General features: G+C 41.6%; 13 non-coding genes across 13 annotated transcripts; all 13 read left to right on the forward strand.

Annotated features, from left to right (window-relative positions):
* The first annotated feature begins 1,696 nt into the window (after nucleotides 1–1,696).
* On the forward strand, nucleotides 1,697–1,768 carry TRNAP-UGG (transfer RNA proline (anticodon UGG)). Its single transcript has one exon. It is a non-coding gene; the product is annotated as a tRNA-Pro (tRNA).
* A 272-nt stretch (nucleotides 1,769–2,040) lies between these two features.
* Nucleotides 2,041–2,113, forward strand: TRNAV-CAC (transfer RNA valine (anticodon CAC)). The gene has a single exon. It is a non-coding gene; the product is annotated as a tRNA-Val (tRNA).
* Nucleotides 2,114–4,093: 1,980 nt separating this feature from the next.
* On the forward strand, nucleotides 4,094–4,165 carry TRNAP-UGG (transfer RNA proline (anticodon UGG)). Its single transcript has one exon. It is a non-coding gene; the product is annotated as a tRNA-Pro (tRNA).
* Nucleotides 4,166–4,437: 272 nt separating this feature from the next.
* On the forward strand, nucleotides 4,438–4,510 carry TRNAV-CAC (transfer RNA valine (anticodon CAC)). Its single transcript has one exon. It is a non-coding gene; the product is annotated as a tRNA-Val (tRNA).
* Nucleotides 4,511–6,490: 1,980 nt separating this feature from the next.
* On the forward strand, nucleotides 6,491–6,562 carry TRNAP-UGG (transfer RNA proline (anticodon UGG)). The gene has a single exon. It is a non-coding gene; the product is annotated as a tRNA-Pro (tRNA).
* A 272-nt stretch (nucleotides 6,563–6,834) lies between these two features.
* TRNAV-CAC (transfer RNA valine (anticodon CAC)) lies at nucleotides 6,835–6,907 on the forward strand. The gene has a single exon. It is a non-coding gene; the product is annotated as a tRNA-Val (tRNA).
* A 2,327-nt stretch (nucleotides 6,908–9,234) lies between these two features.
* TRNAV-CAC (transfer RNA valine (anticodon CAC)) lies at nucleotides 9,235–9,307 on the forward strand. The gene has a single exon. It is a non-coding gene; the product is annotated as a tRNA-Val (tRNA).
* A 4,364-nt stretch (nucleotides 9,308–13,671) lies between these two features.
* TRNAP-UGG (transfer RNA proline (anticodon UGG)) lies at nucleotides 13,672–13,743 on the forward strand. The gene has a single exon. It is a non-coding gene; the product is annotated as a tRNA-Pro (tRNA).
* Nucleotides 13,744–14,015: 272 nt separating this feature from the next.
* TRNAV-CAC (transfer RNA valine (anticodon CAC)) lies at nucleotides 14,016–14,088 on the forward strand. The gene has a single exon. It is a non-coding gene; the product is annotated as a tRNA-Val (tRNA).
* A 2,324-nt stretch (nucleotides 14,089–16,412) lies between these two features.
* Nucleotides 16,413–16,485, forward strand: TRNAV-CAC (transfer RNA valine (anticodon CAC)). The gene has a single exon. It is a non-coding gene; the product is annotated as a tRNA-Val (tRNA).
* Nucleotides 16,486–18,465: 1,980 nt separating this feature from the next.
* On the forward strand, nucleotides 18,466–18,537 carry TRNAP-UGG (transfer RNA proline (anticodon UGG)). The gene has a single exon. It is a non-coding gene; the product is annotated as a tRNA-Pro (tRNA).
* A 272-nt stretch (nucleotides 18,538–18,809) lies between these two features.
* On the forward strand, nucleotides 18,810–18,882 carry TRNAV-CAC (transfer RNA valine (anticodon CAC)). The gene has a single exon. It is a non-coding gene; the product is annotated as a tRNA-Val (tRNA).
* Nucleotides 18,883–21,206: 2,324 nt separating this feature from the next.
* On the forward strand, nucleotides 21,207–21,279 carry TRNAV-CAC (transfer RNA valine (anticodon CAC)). Its single transcript has one exon. It is a non-coding gene; the product is annotated as a tRNA-Val (tRNA).
* Nucleotides 21,280–24,911: the final 3,632 nt, after the last annotated feature.

Below are 24,911 nucleotides of genomic sequence, written 5' to 3' on the forward strand. Positions count from 1 at the left end.
CTCGGCTCAATTCCAAGATGATCCTTCTCAGGGTGATGATACAAATGCATTGTCACCTTTACGTTTAATGTCAGAATCATTTATTTCCAGTTGGTGGTGTAAGAATGTTTGCAACAGTATGGCGATTTTTCCTAGCCATGCATGAATGAAAGCATATCACTCGCCTTTAGGTGTTTTTCTAATACATTGATATTTGCATCTTCCTTCCTAGCCTGCATGTTTGACTATCTTACAGGCTGCATGTAATAAGTATCACATCAGGGCCCTTCTTCTACTCAATTCACAACTGTTCTATCACGACATAGATAAGAAAGCTGCATCTGCTTTTGTTGTGTAGTGGTAATCAGGTTTACCTGACGTGTGAAAGCCCCATGCTTTGAAAGTACACAGTAACAAAGAAACCGATGACTTTTATAAAAAGGTGTCATGTGTGTCTCTTACTTTGCACAAAAAGTGCCAGAGATGACTTCATTTGCAGTCACTTGAAAAGTAGGGATTCTCCAATAAATGGTAAATGGTTGAAACAAATCTGAAGAAATGCATGACATACCTGTGTGTGTGTGTGTATGCATGTATGTATATATAGGGAGAGAGAGAGCGTCAATATAAACAGACTTTATTTCAATCAAGCTGTCTTTTCTATCCTTCAGGAGCAGAATGTTCTGATCATCAGCGCTCCAGAATGTAGTGTTTTCTTGGCAAGCATCACATATTGTGATGTGTTAGCTAAAAGTTCCATATCCTAGAGACTGATATATTCCTCTGTACTTGTACCTTGGGGATTCATCAAAACCTGGCATCATAAGCAGCTTTCTACTGCCACAGACTGGACAGCGAAACAATTTAAAATATCCCAGAAAAAGAAAATAAGCATGCTTAATCAGAGCTTTCTGGACAGGAAGGACATTTGAGCAAGTGAGGAATAAGCACTGCTTTTGTTAATTTGCATAGGCAGAATAGAGACTTCTGGGAAAAGGCCGAAATTACAGTCACAGAAAATGGCTGCATCTATAGAGAACGCTAAGAAGTGTTGGCAGCTTTTCCTCTGACCCTGGCCACTTTTACAAGCAATCCTATGATAGTCAGCAGGACCCACCCTAAAAAGGAAGGGGCATCCACTTGGACCCTTTCCACCTTTTCTAAATCTCGCCTGATCGAGCCTGATTGAGCACTGATTGAGCAGATAAGCACATGTCATTCTCATTTCAGAAAGGTATTGGTTAGCTTGCTGCTAGCAGCTCAGTTATGTTATGATGTTAGAGGCTATGCAAGGAATGCTTTAGTCCAGCGATATGCAGTTTTTATTGCGCCTTGCATTCAGCAGGAAGATCTTTAGCTTGAATCTGTGGCCTAGGTATTCACCTTGGTATTTCTTTTGGCACAAAGTGAAGGAGTATTTGAGAGAAAATGCACAATGTGTTTCTTATGTTGTTATGAACAACTTGTTACTCTTTCTCATTAAGCTTCAGCCACTGAAGAAATATATAAATAAGGGCTGACTTCCTGTAAGACGTGTCCAAAGCTGGGACGGAATAAAAGGAGACACTTGTAAATGATAGTGCTATCGTTTGAGAAAGGGTAAGTTGAGACTGACTTTCATGCGTATTCACAGACCAAGCATCATAAAGATACCAGCATGATCTTCATTGCGGGCTTAGAGCCGGTATTAGCTTTTGAGAGGTAAGAGGATTTTGAGGGCTCGTTGGTCTAGGGGTATGATTCTCGCTTTGGGTGCGAGAGGTCCCGGGTTCAAATCCCGGACGAGCCCTTTTCTTGGTACTCTTTTCAAGTTGTTTTGAAGTTTGCGTTTCAAAACCAACATCAATTTTTTCTTTGCAGTAGTGGATAATTCTTTGCTAGAGTCTCATGCTTCAGCCCTGCCCAGTCTGAGCTAATACCAAACATCTGGTCTTGCATGGCATGTACGAGCGTTCAGCTAGGGATGTCGGGCAGGTTGCATGAAAGAAATCTAAAGCCAGAGGCCCATGGAATAGCCAGTTCGGAGCAGTTTCATTACAGAAAAATCAACTGTAGGTATCTGTTTCTGTAGTGTAGTGGTTATCACGTTCGCCTCACACGCGAAAGGTCCCCGGTTCGAAACCGGGCAGAAACAGTTGTTATATTGTGTTGGCTACAATGTTGATAGGTGCAGTTTTGCCATGGAATTGTCCAAGCCCTGAAGATTATTTCATGCAATCTCGTTCCAAGAAAGGGAATTCTCTCAAAACACTAAAGTAATCGGCGTGTGGATGTATCTGTTGGTTCTCAGACCTTGCTTTCAAAAGAGCCCTGCAATCGGTTCACTGCTCACCTAGAACAAGCATTAACATGGAGAATTGTTGGCACCAACAGGAATCTTATTTTAGTGGAGTGTTTCTGGCTTTGAGTGCAGAGGCCCTCGGCTCAATTCCAAGATGATCCTTCTCAGGGTGATGATACAAATGCATTGTCACCTTTACGTTTAATGTCAGAATCATTTATTTCCAGTTGGTGGTGTAAGAATGTTTGCAACAGTATGGCGATTTTTCCTAGCCATGCATGAATGAAAGCATATCACTCGCCTTTAGGTGTTTTTCTAATACATTGATATTTGCATCTTCCTTCCTAGCCTGCATGTTTGACTATCTTACAGGCTGCATGTAATAAGTATCACATCAGGGCCCTTCTTCTACTCAATTCACAACTGTTCTATCACGACATAGATAAGAAAGCTGCATCTGCTTTTGTTGTGTAGTGGTAATCAGGTTTACCTGACGTGTGAAAGCCCCATGCTTTGAAAGTACACAGTAACAAAGAAACCGATGACTTTTATAAAAAGGTGTCATGTGTGTCTCTTACTTTGCACAAAAAGTGCCAGAGATGACTTCATTTGCAGTCACTTGAAAAGTAGGGATTCTCCAATAAATGGTAAATGGTTGAAACAAATCTGAAGAAATGCATGACATACCTGTGTGTGTGTGTGTATGCATGTATGTATATATAGGGAGAGAGAGAGCGTCAATATAAACAGACTTTATTTCAATCAAGCTGTCTTTTCTATCCTTCAGGAGCAGAATGTTCTGATCATCAGCGCTCCAGAATGTAGTGTTTTCTTGGCAAGCATCACATATTGTGATGTGTTAGCTAAAAGTTCCATATCCTAGAGACTGATATATTCCTCTGTACTTGTACCTTGGGGATTCATCAAAACCTGGCATCATAAGCAGCTTTCTACTGCCACAGACTGGACAGCGAAACAATTTAAAATATCCCAGAAAAAGAAAATAAGCATGCTTAATCAGAGCTTTCTGGACAGGAAGGACATTTGAGCAAGTGAGGAATAAGCACTGCTTTTGTTAATTTGCATAGGCAGAATAGAGACTTCTGGGAAAAGGCCGAAATTACAGTCACAGAAAATGGCTGCATCTATAGAGAACGCTAAGAAGTGTTGGCAGCTTTTCCTCTGACCCTGGCCACTTTTACAAGCAATCCTATGATAGTCAGCAGGACCCACCCTAAAAAGGAAGGGGCATCCACTTGGACCCTTTCCACCTTTTCTAAATCTCGCCTGATCGAGCCTGATTGAGCACTGATTGAGCAGATAAGCACATGTCATTCTCATTTCAGAAAGGTATTGGTTAGCTTGCTGCTAGCAGCTCAGTTATGTTATGATGTTAGAGGCTATGCAAGGAATGCTTTAGTCCAGCGATATGCAGTTTTTAATGCGCCTTGCATTCAGCAGGAAGATCTTTAGCTTGAATCTGTGGCCTAGGTATTCACCTTGGTATTTCTTTTGGCACAAAGTGAAGGAGTATTTAAGAGAAAATGCACAATGTGTTTCTTATGTTGTTATGAACAACTTGTTACTCTTTCTCATTAAGCTTCAGCCACTGAAGAAATATATAAATAAGGGCTGACTTCCTGTAAGACGTGTCCAAAGCTGGGACGGAATAAAAGGAGACACTTGTAAATGATAGTGCTATCGTTTGAGAAAGGGTAAGTTGAGACTGACTTTCATGCGTATTCACAGACCAAGCATCATAAAGATACCAGCATGATCTTCATTGCGGGCTTAGAGCCGGTATTAGCTTTTGAGAGGTAAGAGGATTTTGAGGGCTCGTTGGTCTAGGGGTATGATTCTCGCTTTGGGTGCGAGAGGTCCCGGGTTCAAATCCCGGACGAGCCCTTTTCTTGGTACTCTTTTCAAGTTGTTTTGAAGTTTGCGTTTCAAAACCAACATCAATTTTTTCTTTGCAGTAGTGGATAATTCTTTGCTAGAGTCTCATGCTTCAGCCCTGCCCAGTCTGAGCTAATACCAAACATCTGGTCTTGCATGGCATGTACGAGCGTTCAGCTAGGGATGTCGGGCAGGTTGCATGAAAGAAATCTAAAGCCAGAGGCCCATGGAATAGCCAGTTCGGAGCAGTTTCATTACAGAAAAATCAACTGTAGGTATCTGTTTCTGTAGTGTAGTGGTTATCACGTTCGCCTCACACGCGAAAGGTCCCCGGTTCGAAACCGGGCAGAAACAGTTGTTATATTGTGTTGGCTACAATGTTGATAGGTGCCGTTTTGCCATGGAATTGTCCAAGCCCTGAAGATTATTTCATGCAATCTCGTTCCAAGAAAGGGAATTCTCTCAAAACACTAAAGTAATCGGCGTGTGGATGTATCTGTTGGTTCTCAGACCTTGCTTTCAAAAGAGCCCTGCAATCGGTTCACTGCTCACCTAGAACAAGCATTAACATGGAGAATTGTTGGCACCAACAGGAATCTTATTTTAGTGGAGTGTTTCTGGCTTTGAGTGCAGAGGCCCTCGGCTCAATTCCAAGATGATCCTTCTCAGGGTGATGATACAAATGCATTGTCACCTTTACGTTTAATGTCAGAATCATTTATTTCCAGTTGGTGGTGTAAGAATGTTTGCAACAGTATGGCGATTTTTCCTAGCCATGCATGAATGAAAGCATATCACTCGCCTTTAGGTGTTTTTCTAATACATTGATATTTGCATCTTCCTTCCTAGCCTGCATGTTTGACTATCTTACAGGCTGCATGTAATAAGTATCACATCAGGGCCCTTCTTCTACTCAATTCACAACTGTTCTATCACGACATAGATAAGAAAGCTGCATCTGCTTTTGTTGTGTAGTGGTAATCAGGTTTACCTGACGTGTGAAAGCCCCATGCTTTGAAAGTACACAGTAACAAAGAAACCGATGACTTTTATAAAAAGGTGTCATGTGTGTCTCTTACTTTGCACAAAAAGTGCCAGAGATGACTTCATTTGCAGTCACTTGAAAAGTAGGGATTCTCCAATAAATGGTAAATGGTTGAAACAAATCTGAAGAAATGCATGACATACCTGTGTGTGTGTGTGTATGCATGTATGTATATATAGGGAGAGAGAGAGCGTCAATATAAACAGACTTTATTTCAATCAAGCTGTCTTTTCTATCCTTCAGGAGCAGAATGTTCTGATCATCAGCGCTCCAGAATGTAGTGTTTTCTTGGCAAGCATCACATATTGTGATGTGTTAGCTAAAAGTTCCATATCCTAGAGACTGATATATTCCTCTGTACTTGTACCTTGGGGATTCATCAAAACCTGGCATCATAAGCAGCTTTCTACTGCCACAGACTGGACAGCGAAACAATTTAAAATATCCCAGAAAAAGAAAATAAGCATGCTTAATCAGAGCTTTCTGGACAGGAAGGACATTTGAGCAAGTGAGGAATAAGCACTGCTTTTGTTAATTTGCATAGGCAGAATAGAGACTTCTGGGAAAAGGCCGAAATTACAGTCACAGAAAATGGCTGCATCTATAGAGAACGCTAAGAAGTGTTGGCAGCTTTTCCTCTGACCCTGGCCACTTTTACAAGCAATCCTATGATAGTCAGCAGGACCCACCCTAAAAAGGAAGGGGCATCCACTTGGACCCTTTCCACCTTTTCTAAATCTCGCCTGATCGAGCCTGATTGAGCACTGATTGAGCAGATAAGCACATGTCATTCTCATTTCAGAAAGGTATTGGTTAGCTTCCTGCTAGCAGCTCAGTTATGTTATGATGTTAGAGGCTATGCAAGGAATGCTTTAGTCCAGCGATATGCAGTTTTTATTGCGCCTTGCATTCAGCAGGAAGATCTTTAGCTTGAATCTGTGGCCTAGGTATTCACCTTGGTATTTCTTTTGGCACAAAGTGAAGGAGTATTTAAGAGAAAATGCACAATGTGTTTCTTATGTTGTTATGAACAACTTGTTACTCTTTCTCATTAAGCTTCAGCCACTGAAGAAATATATAAATAAGGGCTGACTTCCTGTAAGACGTGTCCAAAGCTGGGACGGAATAAAAGGAGACACTTGTAAATGATAGTGCTATCGTTTGAGAAAGGGTAAGTTGAGACTGACTTTCATGCGTATTCACAGACCAAGCATCATAAAGATACCAGCATGATCTTCATTGCGGGCTTAGAGCCGGTATTAGCTTTTGAGAGGTAAGAGGATTTTGAGGGCTCGTTGGTCTAGGGGTATGATTCTCGCTTTGGGTGCGAGAGGTCCCGGGTTCAAATCCCGGACGAGCCCTTTTCTTGGTACTCTTTTCAAGTTGTTTTGAAGTTTGCGTTTCAAAACCAACATCAATTTTTTCTTTGCAGTAGTGGATAATTCTTTGCTAGAGTCTCATGCTTCAGCCCTGCCCAGTCTGAGCTAATACCAAACATCTGGTCTTGCATGGCATGTACGAGCGTTCAGCTAGGGATGTCGGGCAGGTTGCATGAAAGAAATCTAAAGCCAGAGGCCCATGGAATAGCCAGTTCGGAGCAGTTTCATTACAGAAAAATCAACTGTAGGTATCTGTTTCTGTAGTGTAGTGGTTATCACGTTCGCCTCACACGCGAAAGGTCCCCGGTTCGAAACCGGGCAGAAACAGTTGTTATATTGTGTTGGCTACAATGTTGATAGGTGCCGTTTTGCCATGGAATTGTCCATGCCCTGAAGATTATTTCATGCAATCTCGTTCCAAGAAAGGGAATTCTCTCAAAACACTAAAGTAATCGGCGTGTGGATGTATCTGTTGGTTCTCAGACCTTGCTTTCAAAAGAGCCCTGCAATCGGTTCACTGCTCACCTAGAACAAGCATTAACATGGAGAATTGTTGGCACCAACAGGAATCTTATTTTAGTGGAGTGTTTCTGGCTTTGAGTGCAGAGGCCCTCGGCTCAATTCCAAGATGATCCTTCTCAGGGTGATGATACAAATGCATTGTCACCTTTACGTTTAATGTCAGAATCATTTATTTCCAGTTGGTGGTGTAAGAATGTTTGCAACAGTATGGCGATTTTTCCTAGCCATGCATGAATGAAAGCATATCACTCGCCTTTAGGTGTTTTTCTAATACATTGATATTTGCATCTTCCTTCCTAGCCTGCATGTTTGACTATCTTACAGGCTGCATGTAATAAGTATCACATCAGGGCCCTTCTTCTACTCAATTCACAACTGTTCTATCACGACATAGATAAGAAAGCTGCATCTGCTTTTGTTGTGTAGTGGTAATCAGGTTTACCTGACGTGTGAAAGCCCCATGCTTTGAAAGTACACAGTAACAAAGAAACCGATGACTTTTATAAAAAGGTGTCATGTGTGTCTCTTACTTTGCACAAAAAGTGCCAGAGATGACTTCATTTGCAGTCACTTGAAAAGTAGGGATTCTCCAATAAATGGTAAATGGTTGAAACAAATCTGAAGAAATGCATGACATACCTGTGTGTGTGTGTGTATGCATGTATGTATATATAGGGAGAGAGAGAGCGTCAATATAAACAGACTTTATTTCAATCAAGCTGTCTTTTCTATCCTTCAGGAGCAGAATGTTCTGATCATCAGCGCTCCAGAATGTAGTGTTTTCTTGGCAAGCATCACATATTGTGATGTGTTAGCTAAAAGTTCCATATCCTAGAGACTGATATATTCCTCTGTACTTGTACCTTGGGGATTCATCAAAACCTGGCATCATAAGCAGCTTTCTACTGCCACAGACTGGACAGCGAAACAATTTAAAATATCCCAGAAAAAGAAAATAAGCATGCTTAATCAGAGCTTTCTGGACAGGAAGGACATTTGAGCAAGTGAGGAATAAGCACTGCTTTTTTTGTTAATTTGCATAGGCAGAATAGAGACTTCTGGGAAAAGGCCGAAATTACAGTCACAGAAAATGGCTGCATCTATAGAGAACGCTAAGAAGTGTTGGCAGCTTTTCCTCTGACCCTGGCCACTTTTACAAGCAATCCTATGATAGTCAGCAGGACCCACCCTAAAAAGGAAGGGGCATCCACTTGGACCCTTTCCACCTTTTCTAAATCTCACCTGATCGAGCCTGATTGAGCACTGATTGAGCAGATAAGCACATGTCATTCTCATTTCAGAAAGGTATTGGTTAGCTTGCTGCTAGCAGCTCAGTTATGTTATGATGTTAGAGGCTATGCAAGGAATGCTTTAGTCCAGCGATATGCAGTTTTTAATGCGCCTTGCATTCAGCAGGAAGATCTTTAGCTTGAATCTGTGGCCTAGGTATTCACCTTGGTATTTCTTTTGGCACAAAGTGAAGGAGTATTTAAGAGAAAATGCACAATGTGTTTCTTATGTTGTTATGAACAACTTGTTACTCTTTCTCATTAAGCTTCAGCCACTGAAGAAATATATAAATAAGGGCTGACTTCCTGTAAGACGTGTCCAAAGCTGGGACGGAATAAAAGGAGACACTTGTAAATGATAGTGCTATCGTTTGAGAAAGGGTAAGTTGAGACTGACTTTCATGCGTATTCACAGACCAAGCATCATAAAGATACCAGCATGATCTTCATTGCGGGCTTAGAGCCGGTATTAGCTTTTGAGAGGTAAGAGGATTTTGAGGGCTCGTTGGTCTAGGGGTATGATTCTCGCTTTGGGTGCGAGAGGTCCCGGGTTCAAATCCCAGACGAGCCCTTTTCTTGGTACTCTTTTCAAGTTGTTTTGAAGTTTGCGTTTCAAAACCAACATCAATTTTTTCTTTGCAGTAGTGGATAATTCTTTGCTAGAGTCTCATGCTTCAGCCCTGCCCAGTCTGAGCTAATACCAAACATCTGGTCTTGCATGGCATGTACGAGCGTTCAGCTAGGGATGTCGGGCAGGTTGCATGAAAGAAATCTAAAGCCAGAGGCCCATGGAATAGCCAGTTCGGAGCAGTTTCATTACAGAAAAATCAACTGTAGGTATCTGTTTCTGTAGTGTAGTGGTTATCACGTTCGCCTCACACGCGAAAGGTCCCCGGTTCGAAACCGGGCAGAAACAGTTGTTATATTGTGTTGGCTACAATGTTGATAGGTGCCGTTTTGCCATGGAATTGTCCAAGCCCTGAAGATTATTTCATGCAATCTCGTTCCAAGAAAGGGAATTCTCTCAAAACACTAAAGTAATCGGCGTGTGGATGTATCTGTTGGTTCTCAGACCTTGCTTTCAAAAGAGCCCTGCAATCGGTTCACTGCTCACCTAGAACAAGCATTAACATGGAGAATTGTTGGCACCAACAGGAATCTTATTTTAGTGGAGTGTTTCTGGCTTTGAGTGCAGAGGCCCTCGGCTCAATTCCAAGATGATCCTTCTCAGGGTGATGATACAAATGCATTGTCACCTTTACGTTTAATGTCAGAATCATTTATTTCCAGTTGGTGGTGTAAGAATGTTTGCAACAGTATGGCGATTTTTCCTAGCCATGCATGAATGAAAGCATATCACTCGCCTTTAGGTGTTTTTCTAATACATTGATATTTGCATCTTCCTTCCTAGCCTGCATGTTTGACTATCTTACAGGCTGCATGTAATAAGTATCACATCAGGGCCCTTCTTCTACTCAATTCACAACTGTTCTATCACGACATAGATAAGAAAGCTGCATCTGCTTTTGTTGTGTAGTGGTAATCAGGTTTACCTGACGTGTGAAAGCCCCATGCTTTGAAAGTACACAGTAACAAAGAAACCGATGACTTTTATAAAAAGGTGTCATGTGTGTCTCTTACTTTGCACAAAAAGTGCCAGAGATGACTTCATTTGCAGTCACTTGAAAAGTAGGGATTCTCCAATAAATGGTAAATGGTTGAAACAAATCTGAAGAAATGCATGACATACCTGTGTGTGTGTGTGTATGCATGTATGTATATATAGGGAGAGAGAGAGCGTCAATATAAACAGACTTTATTTCAATCAAGCTGTCTTTTCTATCCTTCAGGAGCAGAATGTTCTGATCATCAGCGCTCCAGAATGTAGTGTTTTCTTGGCAAGCATCACATATTGTGATGTGTTAGCTAAAAGTTCCATATCCTAGAGACTGATATATTCCTCTGTACTTGTACCTTGGGGATTCATCAAAACCTGGCATCATAAGCAGCTTTCTACTGCCACAGACTGGACAGCGAAACAATTTAAAATATCCCAGAAAAAGAAAATAAGCATGCTTAATCAGAGCTTTCTGGACAGGAAGGACATTTGAGCAAGTGAGGAATAAGCACTGCTTTTGTTAATTTGCATAGGCAGAATAGAGACTTCTGGGAAAAGGCCGAAATTACAGTCACAGAAAATGGCTGCATCTATAGAGAACGCTAAGAAGTGTTGGCAGCTTTTCCTCTGACCCTGGCCACTTTTACAAGCAATCCTATGATAGTCAGCAGGACCCACCCTAAAAAGGAAGGGGCATCCACTTGGACCCTTTCCACCTTTTCTAAATCTCGCCTGATCGAGCCTGATTGAGCACTGATTGAGCAGATAGGCACATGTCATTCTCATTTCAGAAAGGTATTGGTTAGCTTGCTGCTAGCAGCTCAGTTATGTTATGATGTTAGAGGCTATGCAAGGAATGCTTTAGTCCAGCGATATGCAGTTTTTATTGCGCCTTGCATTCAGCAGGAAGATCTTTAGCTTGAATCTGTGGCCTAGGTATTCACCTTGGTATTTCTTTTGGCACAAAGTGAAGGAGTATTTAAGAGAAAATGCACAATGTGTTTCTTATGTTGTTATGAACAACTTGTTACTCTTTCTCATTAAGCTTCAGCCACTGCAGAAATATATAAATAAGGGCTGACTTCCTGTAAGACGTGTCCAAAGCTGGGACGGAATAAAAGGAGACACTTGTAAATGATAGTGCTATCGTTTGAGAAAGGGTAAGTTGAGACTGACTTTCATGCGTATTCACAGACCAAGCATCATAAAGATACCAGCATGATCTTCATTGCGGGCTTAGAGCCGGTATTAGCTTTTGAGAGGTAAGAGAATTTTGAGGGCTCGTTGGTCTAGGGGTATGATTCTCGCTTTGGGTGCGAGAGATCCCGGACGAGCCCTTTTCTTGGTACTCTTTTCAAGTTGTTTTGAAGTTTGCGTTTCAAAACCAACATCAATTTTTTCTTTGCAGTAGTGGATAATTCTTTGCTAGAGTCTCATGCTTCAGCCCTGCCCAGTCTGAGCTAATACCAAACATCTGGTCTTGCATGGCATGTACGAGCGTTCAGCTAGGGATGTCGGGCAGGTTGCATGAAAGAAATCTAAAGCCAGAGGCCCATGGAATAGCCAGTTCGGAGCAGTTTCATTACAGAAAAATCAACTGTAGGTATCTGTTTCTGTAGTGTAGTGGTTATCAAGTTCGCCTCACACGCGAAAGGTCCCCGGTTCGAAACCGGGCAGAAACAGTTGTTATATTGTGTTGGCTACAATGTTGATAGGTGCCGTTTTGCCATGGAATTGTCCAAGTCCTGAAGATTATTTCATGCAATCTCGTTCCAAGAAAGGGAATTCTCTCAAAACACTAAAGTAATCGGCGTGTGGATGTATCTGTTGGTTCTCAGACCTTGCTTTCAAAAGAGCCCTGTAATCGGTTCACTGCTCACCTAGAACAAGCATTAACATGGAGAATTGTTGGCACCAACAGGAATCTTATTTTAGTGGAGTGTTTCTGGCTTTGAGTGCAGAGGCCCTCGGCTCAATTCCAAGATGATCCTTCTCAAGGTGATGATACAAATGCATTCTCACCTTTACGTTTAATGTCAGAATCATTTATTTCCAGTTGGTGGTGTAAGAATGTTTGCAACAGTATGGCGATTTTTCCTAGCCATGCATGAATGAAAGCATATCACTCGCCTTTAGGTGTTTTTCTAATACATTGATATTTGCATCTTCCTTCCTAGCCTGCATGTTTGACTATCTTACAGGCTGCATGTAATAAGTATCACATCAGGGCCCTTCTTCTACTCAATTCACAACTGTTCTATCACGACATAGATAAGAAAGCTGCATCTGCTTTTGTTGTGTAGTGGTAATCAGGTTTACCTGACGTGTGAAAGCCCCATGCTTTGAAAGTACACAGTAACAAAGAAACCGATGACTTTTATAATAAGGTGTCATGTGTGTCTCTTACTTTGCACAAAAAGTGCCAGAGATGACTTCATTTGCAGTCACTTGAAAAGTAGGGATTCTCCAATAAATGGTAAATGGTTGAAACAAATCTGAAGAAATGCATGACATACCTGTGTGTGTGTGTGTATGCATGTATGTATATATAGGGAGAGAGAGAGCGTCAATATAAACAGACTTTATTTCAATCAAGCTGTCTTTTCTATCCTTCAGGAGCAGAATGTTCTGATCATCAGCGCTCCAGAATGTAGTGTTTTCTTGGCAAGCATCACATATTGTGATGTGTTAGCTAAAAGTTCCATATCCTAGAGACTGATATATTCCTCTGTACTTGTACCTTGGGGATTCATCAAAACCTGGCATCATAAGCAGCTTTCTACTGCCACAGACTGGACAGCGAAACAATTTAAAATATCCCAGAAAAAGAAAATAAGCATGCTTAATCAGAGCTTTCTGGACAGGAAGGACATTTGAGCAAGTGAGGAATAAGCACTGCTTTTGTTAATTTGCATAGGCAGAATAGAGACTTCTGGGAAAAGGCCGAAATTACAGTCACAGAAAATGGCTGCATCTATAGAGAACGCTAAGAAGTGTTGGCAGCTTTTCCTCTGACCCTGGCCACTTTTACAAGCAATCCTATGATAGTCAGCAGGACCCACCCTAAAAAGGAAGGGGCATCCACTTGGACCCTTTCCACCTTTTCTAAATCTCGCCTGATCGAGCCTGATTGAGCACTGATTGAGCAGATAAGCACATGTCATTCTCATTTCAGAAAGGTATTGGTTAGCTTGCTGCTAGCAGCTCAGTTATGTTATGATGTTAGAGGCTATGCAAGGAATGCTTTAGTCCAGCGATATGCAGTTTTTAATGCGCCTTGCATTCAGCAGGAAGATCTTTAGCTTGAATCTGTGGCCTAGGTATTCACCTTGGTATTTCTTTTGGCACAAAGTGAAGGAGTATTTAAGAGAAAATGCACAATGTGTTTCTTATGTTGTTATGAACAACTTGTTACTCTTTCTCATTAAGCTTCAGCCACTGAAGAAATATATAAATAAGGGCTGACTTCCTGTAAGACGTGTCCAAAGCTGGGACGGAATAAAAGGAGACACTTGTAAATGATAGTGCTATCGTTTGAGAAAGGGTAAGTTGAGACTGACTTTCATGCGTATTCACAGACCAAGCATCATAAAGATACCAGCATGATCTTCATTGCGGGCTTAGAGCCGGTATTAGCTTTTGAGAGGTAAGAGGATTTTGAGGGCTCGTTGGTCTAGGGGTATGATTCTCGCTTTGGGTGCGAGAGGTCCCGGGTTCAAATCCCGGACGAGCCCTTTTCTTGGTACTCTTTTCAAGTTGTTTTGAAGTTTGCGTTTCAAAACCAACATCAATTTTTTCTTTGCAGTAGTGGATAATTCTTTGCTAGAGTCTCATGCTTCAGCCCTGCCCAGTCTGAGCTAATACCAAACATCTGGTCTTGCATGGCATGTACGAGCGTTCAGCTAGGGATGTCGGGCAGGTTGCATGAAAGAAATCTAAAGCCAGAGGCCCATGGAATAGCCAGTTCGGAGCAGTTTCATTACAGAAAAATCAACTGTATGTATCTGTTTCTGTAGTGTAGTGGTTATCACGTTCGCCTCACACGCGAAAGGTCCCCGGTTCGAAACCGGGCAGAAACAGTTGTTATATTGTGTTGGCTACAATGTTGATAGGTGCCGTTTTGCCATGGAATTGTCCAAGCCCTGAAGATTATTTCATGCAATCTCGTTCCAAGAAAGGGAATTCTCTCAAAACACTAAAGTAATCGGCGTGTGGATGTATCTGTTGGTTCTCAGACCTTGCTTTCAAAAGAGCCCTGCAATCGGTTCACTGCTCACCTAGAACAAGCATTAACATGGAGAATTGTTGGCACCAACAGGAATCTTATTTTAGTGGAGTGTTTCTGGCTTTGAGTGCAGAGGCCCTCGGCTCAATTCCAAGATGATCCTTCTCAGGGTGATGATACAAATGCATTGTCACCTTTACGTTTAATGTCAGAATCATTTATTTCCAGTTGGTGGTGTAAGAATGTTTGCAACAGTATGGCGATTTTTCCTAGCCATGCATGAATGAAAGCATATCACTCGCCTTTAGGTGTTTTTCTAATACATTGATATTTGCATCTTCCTTCCTAGCCTGCATGTTTGACTATCTTACAGGCTGCATGTAATAAGTATCACATCAGGGCCCTTCTTCTACTCAATTCACAACTGTTCTATCACGACATAGATAAGAAAGCTGCATCTGCTTTTGTTGTGTAGTGGTAATCAGGTTTACCTGACGTGTGAAAGCCCCATGCTTTGAAAGTACACAGTAACAAAGAAACCGATGACTTTTATAAAAAGGTGTCATGTGTGTCTCTTACTTTGCACAAAAAGTGCCAGAGATGACTTCATTTGCAGTCACTTGAAAAGTAGGGATTCTCCAATAAATGGTAAATGGTTGAAACAAATCTGAAGAAATGCATGACATACCTGTGTGTGTGTGTGTATGCATGTATGTATATATAGGGAGAGAGAGAGCGTCAATATAAACAGACTTTATTTCAATCAAGCTGTCTTTTCTATCCTTCAGGAGCAGAATGTTCTGATCATCAGCGCTCCAGAATGTAGTGTTTTCTTGGCAAGCATCACATATTGTGATGTGTTAGCTAAAAGTTCCATATCCTAGAGACTGATATATTCCTCTGTACTTGTACCTTGGGGATTCATCAAAACCTGGCATCATAAGCAGCTTTCTACTGCCACAGACTGGACAGCGAAACAATTTAAAATATCCCAGAAAAAGAAAATAAGCATGCTTAATCAGAGCTTTCTGGACAGGAAGGACATTTGAGCAAGTGAGGAATAAGCACTGCTTTTGTTAATTTGCATAGGCAGAATAGAGACTTCTGGGAAAAGGCCGAAATTACAGTCACAGAAAATGGCTGCATCTATAGAGAACGCTAAGAAGTGTTGGCAGCTTTTCCTCTGACCCTGGCCACTTTTACAAGCAATCCTATGATAGTCAGCAGGACCCACCCTAAAAAGGAAGGGGCATCCACTTGGACCCTTTCCACCTTTTCTAAATCTCGCCTGATCGAGCGTGATTGAGCACTGATTGAGCAGATAAGCACATGTCATTCTCATTTCAGAAAGGTATTGGTTAGCTTGCTGCTAGCAGCTCAGTTATGTTATGATGTTAGAGGCTATGCAAGGAATGCTTTAGTCCAGCGATATGCAGTTTTTAATGCGCCTTGCATTCAGCAGGAAGATCTTTAGCTTGAATCTGTGGCCTAGGTATTCACCTTGGTATTTCTTTTGGCACAAAGTGAAGGAGTATTTAAGAGAAAATGCACAATGTGTTTCTTATGTTGTTATGAACAACTTGTTACTCTTTCTCATTAAGCTTCAGCCACTGAAGAAATATATAAATAAGGGCTGACTTCCTGTAAGACGTGTCCAAAGCTGGGACGGAATAAAAGGAGACACTTGTAAATGATAGTGCTATCGTTTGAGAAAGGGTAAGTTGAGACTGACTTTCATGCGTATTCACAGACCAAGCATCATAAAGATACCAGCATGATCTTCATTGCGGGCTTAGAGCCGGTATTAGCTTTTGAGAGGTAAGAGGATTTTGAGGGCTCGTTGGTCGAGGGGTATGATTCTCGCTTTGGGTGCGAGAGGTCCCGGGTTCAAATCCCGGACGAGCCCTTTTCTTGGTACTCTTTTCAAGTTGTTTTGAAGTTTGCGTTTCAAAACCAACATCAATTTTTTCTTTGCAGTAGTGGATAATTCTTTGCTAGAGTCTCATGCTTCAGCCCTGCCCAGTCTGAGCTAATACCAAACATCTGGTCTTGCATGGCATGTACGAGCGTTCAGCTAGGGATGTCGGGCAGGTTGCATGAAAGAAATCTAAAGCCAGAGGCCCATGGAATAGCCAGTTCGGAGCAGTTTCATTACAGAAAAATCAACTGTAGGTATCTGTTTCTGTAGTGTAGTGGTTATCACGTTCGCCTCACACGCGAAAGGTCCCCGGTTCGAAACCGGGCAGAAACAGTTGTTATATTGTGTTGGCTACAATGTTGATAGGTGCCGTTTTGCCATGGAATTGTCCAAGCCCTGAAGATTATTTCATGCAATCTCGTTCCAAGAAAGGGAATTCTCTCAAAACACTAAAGTAATCGGCGTGTGGATGTATCTGTTGGTTCTCAGACCTTGCTTTCAAAAGAGCCCTGCAATCGGTTCACTGCTCACCTAGAACAAGCATTAACATGGAGAATTGTTGGCACCAACAGGAATCTTATTTTAGTGGAGTGTTTCTGGCTTTGAGTGCAGAGGCCCTCGGCTCAATTCCAAGATGATCCTTCTCAGGGTGATGATACAAATGCATTGTCACCTTTACGTTTAATGTCAGAATCATTTATTTCCAGTTGGTGGTGTAAGAATGTTTGCAACAGTATGGCGATTTTTCCTAGCCATGCATGAATGAAAGCATATCACTCGCCTTTAGGTGTTTTTCTAATACATTGATATTTGCATCTTCCTTCCTAGCCTGCATGTTTGACTATCTTACAGGCTGCATGTAATAAGTATCACATCAGGGCCCTTCTTCTACTCAATTCACAACTGTTCTATCACGACATAGATAAGAAAGCTGCATCTGCTTTTGTTGTGTAGTGGTAATCAGGTTTACCTGACGTGTGAAAGCCCCATGCTTTGAAAGTACACAGTAACAAAGAAACCGATGACTTTTATAAAAAGGTGTCATGTGTGTCTCTTACTTTGCACAAAAAGTGCCAGAGATGACTTCATTTGCAGTCACTTGAAAAGTAGGGATTCTCCAATAAATGGTAAATGGTTGAAACAAATCTGAAGAAATGCATGACATACCTGTGTGTGTGTGTGTATGCATGTATGTATATATAGGGAGAGAGAGAGCGTCAATATAAACAGACTTTATTTCAATCAAGCTGTCTTTTCTATCCTTCAGGAGCAGAATGTTCTGATCATCAGCGCTCCAGAATGTAGTGTTTTCTTGGCAAGCATCACATATTGTGATGTGTTAGCTAAAAGTTCCATATCCTAGAGACTGATATATTCCTCTGTACTTGTACCTTGGGGATTCATCAAAACCTGGCATCATAAGCAGCTTTCTACTGCCACAGACTGGACAGCGAAACAATTTAAAATATCCCAGAAAAAGAAAATAAGCATGCTTAATCAGAGCTTTCTGGACAGGAAGGACATTTGAGCAAGTGAGGAATAAGCACTGCTTTTGTTAATTTGCATAGGCAGAATAGAGACTTCTGGGAAAAGGCCGAAATTACAGTCACAGAAAATGGCTGCATCTATAGAGAACGCTAAGAAGTGTTGGCAGCTTTTCCTCTGACCCTGGCCACTTTTACAAGCAATCCTATGATAGTCAGCAGGACCCACCCTAAAAAGGAAGGGGCATCCACTTGGACCCTTTCCACCTTTTCTAAATCTCGCCTGATCGAGCCTGATTGAGCACTGATTGAGCAGATAAGCACATGTCATTCTCATTTCAGAAAGGTATTGGTTAGCTTGCTGCTAGCAGCTCAGTTATGTTATGATGTTAGAGGCTATGCAAGGAATGCTTTAGTCCAGCGATATGCAGTTTTTATTGCGCCTTGCATTCAGCAGGAAGATCTTTAGCTTGAATCTGTGGCCTAGGTATTCACCTTGGTATTTCTTTTGGCACAAAGTGAAGGAGTATTTAAGAGAAAATGCACAATGTGTTTCTTATGTTGTTATGAACAACTTGTTACTCTTTCTCATTAAGCTTCAGCCACTGAAGAAATATATAAATAAGGGCTGACTTCCTGTAAGACGTGTCCAAAGCTGGGACGGAATAAAAGGAGACACTTGTAAATGATAGTGCTATCGTTTGAGAAAGGGTAAGTTGAGACTGACTTTCATGCGTATTCACAGACCAAGCATCATAAAGATACCAGCATGATCTTCATTGCGGGCTTAGAGCCGGTATTAGCTTTTGAGAGGTAAGAGGATTTTGAGGGCTCGTTGGTCTAGGGGTATGATTCTCGCTTTGGGTGCGAGAGGTCCCGGGTTCAAATCCCGGACGAGCCCTTTTCTTGGTACTCTTTTCAAGTTGTTTTGAAGTTTGCGTTTCAAAACCAACATCAATTTTTTCTTTGCAGTAGTGGATAATTCTTTGCTAGAGTCTCATGCTTCAGCCCTGCCCAGTCTGAGCTAATACCAAACATCTGGTCTTGCATGGCATGTACGAGCGTTCAGCTAGGGATGTCGGGCAGGTTGCATGAAAGAAATCTAAAGCCAGAGGCCCATGGAATAGCCAGTTCGGAGCAGTTTCATTACAGAAAAATCAACTGTAGGTATCTGTTTCTGTAGTGTAGTGGTTATCACGTTCGCCTCACACGCGAAAGGTCCCCGGTTCGAAACCGGGCAGAAACAGTTGTTATATTGTGTTGGCTACAATGTTGATAGGTGCCGTTTTGCCATGGAATTGTCCATGCCCTGAAGATTATTTCATGCAATCTCGTTCCAAGAAAGGGAATTCTCTCAAAACACTAAAGTAATCGGCGTGTGGATGTATCTGTTGGTTCTCAGACCTTGCTTTCAAAAGAGCCCTGCAATCGGTTCACTGCTCACCTAGAACAAGCATTAACATGGAGAATTGTTGGCACCAACAGGAATCTTATTTTAGTGGAGTGTTTCTGGCTTTGAGTGCAGAGGCCCTCGGCTCAATTCCAAGATGATCCTTCTCAGGGTGATGATACAAATGCATTGTCACCTTTACGTTTAATGTCAGAATCATTTATTTCCAGTTGGTGGTGTAAGAATGTTTGCAACAGTATGGCGATTTTTCCTAGCCATGCATGAATGAAAGCATATCACTCGCCTTTAGGTGTTTTTCTAATACATTGATATTTGCATCTTCCTTCCTAGCCTGCATGTTTGACTATCTTACAGGCTGCATGTAATAAGTATCACATCAGGGCCCTTCTTCTACTCAATTCACAACTGTTCTATCACGACATAGATAAGAAAGCTGCATCTGCTTTTGTTGTGTAGTGGTAATCAGGTTTACCTGACGTGTGAAAGCCCCATGCTTTGAAAGTACACAGTAACAAAGAAACCGATGACTTTTATAAAAAGGTGTCATGTGTGTCTCTTACTTTGCACAAAAAGTGCCAGAGATGACTTCATTTGCAGTCACTTGAAAAGTAGGGATTCTCCAATAAATGGTAAATGGTTGAAACAAATCTGAAGAAATGCATGACATACCTGTGTGTGTGTGTGTATGCATGTATGTATATATAGGGAGAGAGAGAGCGTCAATATAAACAGACTTTATTTCAATCAAGCTGTCTTTTCTATCCTTCAGGAGCAGAATGTTCTGATCATCAGCGCTCCAGAATGTAGTGTTTTCTTGGCAAGCATCACATATTGTGATGTGTTAGCTAAAAGTTCCATATCCTAGAGACTGATATATTCCTCTGTACTTGTACCTTGGGGATTCATCAAAACCTGGCATCATAAGCAGCTTTCTACTGCCACAGACTGGACAGCGAAACAATTTAAAATATCCCAGAAAAAGAAAATAAGCATGCTTAATCAGAGCTTTCTGGACAGGAAGGACATTTGAGCAAGTGAGGAATAAGCACTGCTTTTGTTAATTTGCATAGGCAGAATAGAGACTTCTGGGAAAAGGCCGAAATTACAGTCACAGAAAATGGCTGCATCTATAGAGAACGCTAAGAAGTGTTGGCAGCTTTTCCTCTGACCCTGGCCACTTTTACAAGCAATCCTATGATAGTCAGCAGGACCCACCCTAAAAAGGAAGGGGCATCCACTTGGACCCTTTCCACCTTTTCTAAATCTCACCTGATCGAGCCTGATCGAGCACTGATTGAGCAGATAAGCACATGTCATTCTCATTTCAGAAAGGTATTGGTTAGCTTGCTGCTAGCAGCTCAGTTATGTTATGATGTTAGAGGCTATGCAAGGAATGCTTTAGTCCAGCGATATGCAGTTTTTAATGCGCCTTGCATTCAGCAGGAAGATCTTTAGCTTGAATCTGTGGCCTAGGTATTCACCTTGGTATTTCTTTTGGCACAAAGTGAAGGAGTATTTAAGAGAAAATGCACAATGTGTTTCTTATGTTGTTATGAACAACTTGTTACTCTTTCTCATTAAGCTTCAGCCACTGAAGAAATATATAAATAAGGGCTGACTTCCTGTAAGACGTGTCCAAAGCTGGGACGGAATAAAAGGAGACACTTGTAAATGATAGTGCTATCGTTTGAGAAAGGGTAAGTTGAGACTGACTTTCATGCGTATTCACAGACCAAGCATCATAAAGATACCAGCATGATCTTCATTGCGGGCTTAGAGCCGGTATTAGCTTTTGAGAGGTAAGAGGATTTTGAGGGCTCGTTGGTCTAGGGGTATGATTCTCGCTTTGGGTGCGAGAGGTCCCGGGTTCAAATCCCAGACGAGCCCTTTTCTTGGTACTCTTTTCAAGTTGTTTTGAAGTTTGCGTTTCAAAACCAACATCAATTTTTTCTTTGCAGTAGTGGATAATTCTTTGCTAGAGTCTCATGCTTCAGCCCTGCCCAGTCTGAGCTAATACCAAACATCTGGTCTTGCATGGCATGTACGAGCGTTCAGCTAGGGATGTCGGGCAGGTTGCATGAAAGAAATCTAAAGCCAGAGGCCCATGGAATAGCCAGTTCGGAGCAGTTTCATTACAGAAAAATCAACTGTAGGTATCTGTTTCTGTAGTGTAGTGGTTATCACGTTCGCCTCACACGCGAAAGGTCCCCGGTTCGAAACCGGGCAGAAACAGTTGTTATATTGTGTTGGCTACAATGTTGATAGGTGCCGTTTTGCCATGGAATTGTCCAAGCCCTGAAGATTATTTCATGCAATCTCGTTCCAAGAAAGGGAATTCTCTCAAAACACTAAAGTAATCGGCGTGTGGATGTATCTGTTGGTTCTCAGACCTTGCTTTCAAAAGAGCCCTGCAATCGGTTCACTGCTCACCTAGAACAAGCATTAACATGGAGAATTGTTGGCACCAACAGGAATCTTATTTTAGTGGAGTGTTTCTGGCTTTGAGTGCAGAGGCCCTCGGCTCAATTCCAAGATGATCCTTCTCAGGGTGATGATACAAATGCATTGTCACCTTTACGTTTAATGTCAGAATCATTTATTTCCAGTTGGTGGTGTAAGAATGTTTGCAACAGTATGGCGATTTTTCCTAGCCATGCATGAATGAAAGCATATCACTCGCCTTTAGGTGTTTTTCTAATACATTGATATTTGCATCTTCCTTCCTAGCCTGCATGTTTGACTATCTTACAGGCTGCATGTAATAAGTATCACATCAGGGCCCTTCTTCTACTCAATTCACAACTGTTCTATCACGACATAGATAAGAAAGCTGCATCTGCTTTTGTTGTGTAGTGGTAATCAGGTTTACCTGACGTGTGAAAGCCCCATGCTTTGAAAGTACACAGTAACAAAGAAACCGATGACTTTTATAAAAAGGTGTCATGTGTGTCTCTTACTTTGCACAAAAAGTGCCAGAGATGACTTCATTTGCAGTCACTTGAAAAGTAGGGATTCTCCAATAAATGGTAAATGGTTGAAACAAATCTGAAGAAATGCATGACATACCTGTGTGTGTGTGTGTATGCATGTATGTATATATAGGGAGAGAGAGAGCGTCAATATAAACAGACTTTATTTCAATCAAGCTGTCTTTTCTATCCTTCAGGAGCAGAATGTTCTGATCATCAGCGCTCCAGAATGTAGTGTTTTCTTGGCAAGCATCACATATTGTGATGTGTTAGCTAAAAGTTCCATATCCTAGAGACTGATATATTCCTCTGTACTTGTACCTTGGGGATTCATCAAAACCTGGCATCATAAGCAGCTTTCTACTGCCACAGACTGGACAGCGAAACAATTTAAAATATCCCAGAAAAAGAAAATAAGCATGCTTAATCAGAGCTTTCTGGACAGGAAGGACATTTGAGCAAGTGAGGAATAAGCACTGCTTTTGTTAATTTGCATAGGCAGAATAGAGACTTCTGGGAAAAGGCCGAAATTACAGTCACAGAAAATGGCTGCATCTATAGAGAACGCTAAGAAGTGTTGGCAGCTTTTCCTCTGACCCTGGCCACTTTTACAAGCAATCCTATGATAGTCAGCAGGACCCACCCTAAAAAGGAAGGGGCATCCACTTGGACCCTTTCCACCTTTTCTAAATCTCGCCTGATCGAGCCTGATTGAGCACTGATTGAGCAGATAGGCACATGTCATTCTCATTTCAGAAAGGTATTGGTTAGCTTGCTGCTAGCAGCTCAGTTATGTTATGATGTTAGAGGCTATGCAAGGAATGCTTTAGTCCAGCGATATGCAGTTTTTATTGCGCCTTGCATTCAGCAGGAAGATCTTTAGCTTGAATCTGTGGCCTAGGTATTCACCTTGGTATTTCTTTTGGCACAAAGTGAAGGAGTATTTGAGAGAAAATGCACAATGTGTTTCTTATGTTGTTATGAACAACTTGTTACTCTTTCTCATTAAGCTTCAGCCACTGCAGAAATATATAAATAAGGGCTGACTTCCTGTAAGACGTGTCCAAAGCTGGGACGGAATAAAAGGAGACACTTGTAAATGATAGTGCTATCGTTTGAGAAAGGGTAAGTTGAGACTGACTTTCATGCGTATTCACAGACCAAGCATCATAAAGATACCAGCATGATCTTCATTGCGGGCTTAGAGCCGGTATTAGCTTTTGAGAGGTAAGAGAATTTTGAGGGCTCGTTGGTCTAGGGGTATGATTCTCGCTTTGGGTGCGAGAGATCCCGGACGAGCCCTTTTCTTGGTACTCTTTTCAAGTTGTTTTGAAGTTTGCGTTTCAAAACCAACATCAATTTTTTCTTTGCAGTAGTGGATAATTCTTTGCTAGAGTCTCATGCTTCAGCCCTGCCCAGTCTGAGCTAATACCAAACATCTGGTCTTGCATGGCATGTACGAGCGTTCAGCTAGGGATGTCGGGCAGGTTGCATGAAAGAAATCTAAAGCCAGAGGCCCATGGAATAGCCAGTTCGGAGCAGTTTCATTACAGAAAAATCAACTGTAGGTATCTGTTTCTGTAGTGTAGTGGTTATCAAGTTCGCCTCACACGCGAAAGGTCCCCGGTTCGAAACCGGGCAGAAACAGTTGTTATATTGTGTTGGCTACAATGTTGATAGGTGCCGTTTTGCCATGGAATTGTCCAAGTCCTGAAGATTATTTCATGCAATCTCGTTCCAAGAAAGGGAATTCTCTCAAAACACTAAAGTAATCGGCGTGTGGATGTATCTGTTGGTTCTCAGACCTTGCTTTCAAAAGAGCCCTGTAATCGGTTCACTGCTCACCTAGAACAAGCATTAACATGGAGAATTGTTGGCACCAACAGGAATCTTATTTTAGTGGAGTGTTTCTGGCTTTGAGTGCAGAGGCCCTCGGCTCAATTCCAAGATGATCCTTCTCAAGGTGATGATACAAATGCATTCTCACCTTTACGTTTAATGTCAGAATCATTTATTTCCAGTTGGTGGTGTAAGAATGTTTGCAACAGTATGGCGATTTTTCCTAGCCATGCATGAATGAAAGCATATCACTCGCCTTTAGGTGTTTTTCTAATACATTGATATTTGCATCTTCCTTCCTAGCCTGCATGTTTGACTATCTTACAGGCTGCATGTAATAAGTATCACATCAGGGCCCTTCTTCTACTCAATTCACAACTGTTCTATCACGACATAGATAAGAAAGCTGCATCTGCTTTTGTTGTGTAGTGGTAATCAGGTTTACCTGACGTGTGAAAGCCCCATGCTTTGAAAGTACACAGTAACAAAGAAACCGATGACTTTTATAATAAGGTGTCATGTGTGTCTCTTACTTTGCACAAAAAGTGCCAGAGATGACTTCATTTGCAGTCACTTGAAAAGTAGGGATTCTCCAATAAATGGTAAATGGTTGAAACAAATCTGAAGAAATGCATGACATACCTGTGTGTGTGTGTGTATGCATGTATGTATATATAGGGAGAGAGAGAGCGTCAATATAAACAGACTTTATTTCAATCAAGCTGTCTTTTCTATCCTTCAGGAGCAGAATGTTCTGATCATCAGCGCTCCAGAATGTAGTGTTTTCTTGGCAAGCATCACATATTGTGATGTGTTAGCTAAAAGTTCCATATCCTAGAGACTGATATATTCCTCTGTACTTGTACCTTGGGGATTCATCAAAACCTGGCATCATAAGCAGCTTTCTACTGCCACAGACTGGACAGCGAAACAATTTAAAATATCCCAGAAAAAGAAAATAAGCATGCTTAATCAGAGCTTTCTGGACAGGAAGGACATTTGAGCAAGTGAGGAATAAGCACTGCTTTTGTTAATTTGCATAGGCAGAATAGAGAC

Source organism: Triturus cristatus, chromosome 8 (assembly GCF_964204655.1).
Source record: "Triturus cristatus chromosome 8, aTriCri1.1, whole genome shotgun sequence".
Taxonomy (NCBI): Eukaryota; Metazoa; Chordata; class Amphibia; order Caudata; family Salamandridae; genus Triturus; species Triturus cristatus.